The sequence below is a fragment of the Protomyctophum bolini genome (assembly GCF_963924005.1).
Source record: "Protomyctophum bolini genome assembly, chromosome: 17".
In the NCBI taxonomy this organism is placed as follows: Eukaryota; Metazoa; Chordata; class Actinopteri; order Myctophiformes; family Myctophidae; genus Protomyctophum; species Protomyctophum bolini.
In genome coordinates, this window is record NC_137878.1 from 10,094,967 (window position 1) to 10,101,164 (window position 6,198).

The window sequence follows — 6,198 nt, forward strand, 5'->3', positions numbered from 1 at the left end:
ACATGCCAAATTAATTTCAGCCCGTGGCTTCTCCCACGATCTTTCCACATCCGCCATGAATAATGAATGGCTTCTGTTTCCAGGAACAATCTTGGCTCCAGACACTGTAAAGTGTCTGGAGCCAAAAAAGTACCAATAGCGCTTTAATGAAGCATATAGCTTTAGATCAGAAAAGACCTTTTGAAATGGAGACCCATGAGATCATGACCGCTATTGCCTGACTGCCAAGAAAAGCGCAACAAGGAGAACTGCTTCCAATAGAATTTATTCATTTACAGTTTAACCGCACAGTTTAATTGCACAAGTCACGCAAGGTCATCGCTATAGTCTTCATCATTATTGAGGATTTAAAACACGACACGGCATGCTATAACACGCCGTTCCACATCATTTTTGAGGATTTTTAAAAATTCCGCAATTTTCAATTTCCGCAATTTCCAATTTCCGCGATTTGCAATTTCCGCAATTTCCTCAATTTTTAATTTCCGCAATTTCCGCAATTTGCAATTTCTGCAATTTCCCCAATTTTTAATTTCCGCAATTTCCGCAATTTCTGCAATTTCCAATTTCCGCAATTTCCGCAATTTTCCGCAACATTTCCGCAATTTCCTCAATTGCCGCAATTTCCAATTTCCCCACTTTCCGCAATTTCCACAATTTCCGCAATTTTTCCGCAATTTTTCCGCAACATTTCCACAATTTCCGCAATTTGCAATTGCCGCAATTTCCAATTTCCGCAATTTTTCCGCAATTTTTGAGGATTTAAAACACGACACGGCATGCTATAACACGCCGTTCCACATCATTTTTGAGGGTTTTTAAAAATTCCGCAATTTCCAATTTCCGCAATTTCCAATTTCCGCGATTTGCAATTTCCGCAATTTCCTCAATTTTTAATTTCCGCAATTTCCGCAATTTGCAATTTCTGCAATTTCCCCAATTTTTAATTTCCGCAATTTCCGCAATTTGCAATTTCTGCAATTTCCAATTTCCGCAATTTCCGCAATTTTCCGCAACATTTCCGCAATTTCCTCAATTGCCGCAATTTCCAATTTCCCCACTTTCCGCAATTTCCACAATTTCCACAATTTCCGCAATTTCCGCAATTTTTCCGCAATTTTTCCGCAACATTTCCACAATTTCCGCAATTTGCAATTTCCGCAATTTCCAATTTCCGCAATTTTCCGCAATTTTTCAAAAAAAATCAAAAACCTATGGGCTATAACCCATTGTTTTTTTCCGCAATTTTTCCGCAAGAATCCGCAATTCCTTATCCTCATCCACCGCAATTTTTTCGGTAAATACAACACATTGAGCAGGGCACTGCAGGGAGTTGAACCCCGTTCCGGTAAACCAGAAGTACCAGTACCAGTGCCTTAGCTTTTGTGTATTCAACTATTTGGGTAACATGTGAGCTTTATCCTCTAATTCATGGGCCTGGATTTTTTTCCAAAATTTCAAAAAACATGGGCTATAACCCATCGTTTTTTAATTTAAAAAAAAAAAACGGCGTGCCATAGTATGCCGTACGATATGGGCTATATGGACTCATATCTTTACGTTCAAGACCGATTTCAGAAGAAGAAAACAAACAAAAAAGCTTTGCAACACCATGGTCCAAATTCACAACGGCGTTTACGATGATAACATGACGTGACGTGCTAGCGGAATTTACGTGGATTTCCCACATTTTAATTTGGAATTCAAGGAAATGGCCGTGAACTTGACGCTCACGTAGGTTGGTCGGAAACTCCGTCAAATCCTCTTTAGGTGGCGTAGACATTTGCGGAGGCATACACTTGCGTATAGATTTATTCAGAAGGCTTTAGTCTTCATGTTGAATCAATAAATTGTTCCCAAATCTCAGATAAAATATGTAGGCATGTGTCCCCAACATATTGGTCGATCAGCACATAAAGAAATGATAGCCTATATAATAAATGATGAGAAACGAGGCTAATTTTTTTTTCCAAAATTTAAAAAAACATGGGCTATAACCCATCGTTTTTGTCATTTCGTCATTTTTTTCAAATCCTCAAAAATGATGAAAAACGGCGCGCTATAGTATGCCGTACGATATGGGCTATAGCCCACGGTCCAAAATGATGAAAAACGAGGCTAATTTTTTTTTTCAAAATTTCAAAAAACATGGGCTATAACCCATCGTTTTTGTCATTTCGTCATTTATTTCAAATCCTCAAAAATGATGAAAAACGGCGCGCTATAGTATGCCGTACCATATGGGCTATAGCCCATGGTCCAAAATTATGAGAAACGAGGATAACTTTTTTTTTTTTAATTTAAAAAAACATGGGCTATAACCCATCGTTTTTTTTCATTTTTGTCAAATCGTCAAAAATGATGAAAAACGGCGTGCTATAGTATGCCGTACGATATGGGCTATAGCCCATGGTCCAAAATGATGAGAAACGAGGATAATTTTTTTTTCAAAATTTCAAAAAACATGGGCTATAACCCATCGTTTTTTTTCATTTTGTCATTTTTGTCAAATCGTCAAAAATGATGAAAAACGGCGTGCTATAGTATGCCGTACCATATGGGCTATAGCCCATGGTCCAAAATGATGAGAAACGAGGATAACTTTTGTTTTTCAAATTTTCAAAAAACATGGGCTATAACCCATCGTTTTTTAATTTTTTTAATTTTTTGTCAAATCGTCAAAAATGATGAAAAACGCCGTGCTATAGTATGCCGTATGTGCTATAGTATGCCGTACGATATGGGCTATAGCCCATGGTCCAAAATGATGAGAAACGAGGATAATTTTTTTTTCAAAATTTCAAAAAACATGGGCTATAACCCATCGTTTTTTTCATTGTCATTTTTGTCAAATCGTCAAAAATGATGAAAAACGGCGTGCTATAGTATGCCGTACCATATGGGCTATAGCCCATGGTCCAAAATGATGAGAAACGAGGATAACTTTTTTTTTTTTCAAAATTTCAAAAAACATGGGCTATAACCCATCGTTTTTTTCATTTTGTCATTTTTGTCAAATCGTCAAAAATGATGAAAAACGGCGTGCTATAGTATGCCGTACGATATGGGCTATAGCCCATGGTCCAAAATGATGAGAAACGAGGATAATTTTTTTTTCAAAATAAAAAAAAACATGGGCTATAACCCATCGTTTTTTTCATTTTGTCATTTTTGTCAAATCGTCAAAAATGATGAAAAACGGCGTGCTATAGTATGCCGTACCATATGGGCTATAGCCCATGGTCCAAAATGATGAGAAACGAGGATAATTTTATTTTTTTTAATTTAAAAAAACATGGGCTATAACCCATCGTTTTTGTCATTTTTGTCAAATCGTCAAAAATGATGAAAAACGGCGTGCTATAGTATGCCGTACCATATGGGCTATAGCCCATGGTCCAAAATGATGAGAAACGAGGATAACTTTTTTTTTTTCAAAATTTCAAAAAACATGGGCTATAACCCATCGTTTTTTAATTTTTTTAATTTTTTGTCAAATCGTCAAAAATGATGAAAAACGCCGTGCTATAGTATGCCGTATGTGCTATAGTATGCCGTACGATATGGGCTATAGCCCATGGTCCAAAATGATGAGAAACGAGGATAATTTTTTTTTCAAAATTTCAAAAAACATGGGCTATAACCCATCGTTTTTTTTCATTTTGTCATTTTTGTCAAATCGTCAAAAATGATGAAAAACGGCGTGCTATAGTATGCCGTACCATATGGGCTATAGCCCATGGTCCAAAATGATGAGAAACGAGGATAACTTTTGTTTTTCAAATTTTCAAAAAACATGGGCTATAACCCATCGTTTTTTAATTTTTTTAATTTTTTGTCAAATCGTCAAAAATGATGAAAAACGCCGTGCTATAGTATGCCGTATGTGCTATAGTATGCCGTACGATATGGGCTATAGCCCATGGTCCAAAATGATGAGAAACGAGGATAATTTTTTTTTCAAAATTTCAAAAAACATGGGCTATAACCCATCGTTTTTTTCATTGTCATTTTTGTCAAATCGTCAAAAATGATGAAAAACGGCGTGCTATAGTATGCCGTACCATATGGGCTATAGCCCATGGTCCAAAATGATGAGAAACGAGGATAACTTTTTTTTTTTCAAAATTTCAAAAAACATGGGCTATAACCCATCGTTTTTTTCATTTTGTCATTTTTGTCAAATCGTCAAAAATGATGAAAAACGGCGTGCTATAGTATGCCGTACGATATGGGCTATAGCCCATGGTCCAAAATGATGAGAAACGAGGATAATGTTTTTTTCAAAATAAAAAAAAACATGGGCTATAACCCATCGTTTTTTTCATTTTGTCATTTTTGTCAAATCGTCAAAAATGATGAAAAACGGCGTGCTATAGTATGCCGTACCATATGGGCTATAGCCCATGGTCCAAAATGATGAGAAACGAGGATAATTTTTTTTTTTTTAATTTAAAAAAACATGGGCTATAACCCATCGTTTTTTTCATTTTGTCATTTTTGTCAAATCGTCAAAAATGATGAAAAACGGCGTGCTATAGTATGCCGTACCATATGGGCTATAGCCCATGGTCCAAAATGATGAGAAACGAGGATAACTTTTTTTTTTCCAAAATTTCAAAAAACATGGGCTATAACCCATCGTTTTTTAATTTTTTTAATTTTTTGTCAAATCGTCAAAAATGATGAAAAACGCCGTGCTATAGTATGCCGTATGTGCTATAGTATGCCGTACGATATGGGCTATAGCCCATGGTCCAAAATGATGAGAAACGAGGATAATTTTTTTTTCAAAATTTCAAAAAACATGGGCTATAACCCATCGTTTTTTTCATTTTGTCATTTTTGTCAAATCGTCAAAAATGATGAAAAACGGCGTGCTATAGTATGCCGTACCATATGGGCTATAGCCCATGGTCCAAAATGATGAGAAACGAGGATAACTTTTTTTTCTCCAAAATTTCAAAAAACATGGGCTATAACCCATCGTTTTTTTCATTTTGTCATTTTTGTCAAATCGTCAAAAATGATGAAAAACGGCGTGCTATAGTATGCCGTACCATATGGGTTTCCTTTCGTGGCTGTTTACATTCGAGGGTCGCCGGTCCTCTCGAATGGAACAGTTTAACGTCATGCCCAGGACGAAAAGATATAGAGAACACCAACATGACAAATAACAGCAGGAAGGCATGGGCCACAATACAGCCTGACGAGATAATTAACAAATTGACTATCATAATTGGCTCCATTCTCATGTTCATAGTACACTCTTTCCAGTAGCAGAGAGTGATCAGTATAACTCCTCAAAATGAAATCGTAAAACAAAAATTGACTTCCTGCTGTATTTGTGTTTTGTCAACCGTTACATAGTCAATAAGGTTATATGGGAGGCTCTGGAGTTAGAGCGGCTAGGGAATTGGAATAATTCCTGGTTTATTGATGGTTCGATTCCTGACTCCTCCTGGCTTAGTAAAATGTATGTCCTTGAGCAAGACACTGAATCCATAACTGTTCCCGATGAGCAGGTTGGTGCCTTGCATGTTTCCTCTGCTGTGTGTGGGTGAATGTAATGTAGGCCTACTTTGCATAAATGAACATTGAATATTCCAGAGTGAATGGCTGGTGAATGGTAACCTCCAAGGTGGTAATCTCCAGGGAGACGTTTATCCAAACCAACTCAATGTAGGAGAAATAATACTAAAGAAAATAGTAATTGATTGACACATTTTTATAATTGTTTCAACAGACTATGCTCTGAGACAAGCTATTAAAGCAATTCAGTTAGCCATATAGCTTTATGGCTCGGCAACAAATTTGAACTGCAGACTTAATATGCATTTCCGGTTAGAATCTGCTGCCATGAGCCAACCAAATTAAGCTATGAACCTGGAAAAGGGAACAATAGAGCACAGACCCATGCAAGGAAGAGTGTTGATTGTAAAGTCGATCCGATAAAAGTTCCTCGGATCTCTGAACTGACAGTATGTAGGTCCTTAATATTGACAACCGTTCATCCAAGCCAAGAACCTGTCGGTTCCACACGGGCACACCCCTAACGGGGGCTTCGCAGTTAGTATGTTACATTTGGATTTTCCATAAATAAAATATATATTGCAGGCATAATTTTAAAGAATATAGAACATTGTGACCCCTTCATGTCTTAAATAATCACAATTCAACTTTAATGAAGAGAAATTT